Source organism: Mandrillus leucophaeus, unplaced genomic scaffold, assembly GCF_000951045.1.
Source record: "Mandrillus leucophaeus isolate KB7577 unplaced genomic scaffold, Mleu.le_1.0 Scaffold145, whole genome shotgun sequence".
NCBI classification, from domain to species: Eukaryota; Metazoa; Chordata; class Mammalia; order Primates; family Cercopithecidae; genus Mandrillus; species Mandrillus leucophaeus.
The window spans coordinates 5,782,197-5,783,457 of NW_012101421.1; positions in this window are offsets into that span (position 1 = coordinate 5,782,197).

The window sequence follows — 1,261 nt, forward strand, 5'->3', positions numbered from 1 at the left end:
TTTAAAAATATATATTTTTTATTAAAAAAAAATATATTTTTTGAGACAGAGTCTTGACATGTCACCCCAGGCTGGAGTGCAGTGGTGCTATCTTGGCTTACTGCAACCTCTGTCTCCCTGCCTCAAGCAGTCCTCCCACCTCAGCCTCCTGAGCTGGGACTACAGGTGTGCACCACCACGCCCAGCTAATTTTTATATTTTCTATAGAGATAGGGTTTCACCATGTTGTCCAGGCTGGTCTCGAACTCCTGGGCTTAAGCAATCTGCCCGCCTTAGCCTCCCAGTACTGGGATTACAGGCATGAGCCACCACACCTGGCCCAAGTGCCAATTTATTTGCAGAAAATATAAATGTTCTCAGTGCTTTCTTGGTGTTTTTAAGCTTAGGAGATACTAGAAGTTGGAGAAATTAAAATCTAATTATTTTTCTTTAAAACTTTTTTTTCTTATTTGGGTCACTGTTAAATAATAAAATACTCAAACATAAAATTCATTCAGAAAACTGCTTAAGCTAAAAAATATTGCTAGAATTGTTCTCAATAATAAAACAAGTAGTTTTTGCAATGAGATTAAATAGGAGAGCACAACCATCTTTAATTTTGTTTAATCAAAAGAGCCTTATGCTTCCAATAGCTGACATTCAACTTGGACCATATCTGTGGCCAGGTTGATAATTCTTTTGGGAAACATGCCACTGTACTTGAGTTTTCAGATGATTGTGTCAATATTGACGTGTCGAAGAAATGAACTGCGTGCCTCTCTGATAAAAGGTATCTGGTGAAGGGATTAGCAAAGGACAAGTCAGTTAGAGCAATAAACATTCCTTTCATTAGTAACATTTGAATAGTTCCTAAGGACATTTTGCTGCCCTTAAAATTATTCCAGCAAATGCTTACTGCTATTTGAGATGTGCAGCGGGGCAGACCTCTGGATACTTCTAAGGCTTGGTATGCGTTGTACTGGGTGATGCTGCCATACAGCTTGGACTCCAGCACCCAGGAGGCTCAGGCCAGGGATGGATTGGCTCCTGTGGAGTGAGTCAAGCCCAGTCAAGGAAACTTGGGTCAAGAAGATAAAAATTCCATCAACTAACACTTAAGAGACATTGCACTTCTTTTCCTTTGGTGACTGCCAGTGTGATAACTTACAGAAGGCGAAAGGATCTGTGTGCAAGTGGGGAAAGAGAGGGAGTGCCAGAGACACAGTCAGAGAGGGAGAACAGGCTGAGTCCTTAGGAGGGAAGGAGGCCCAGGAGGAGGCAA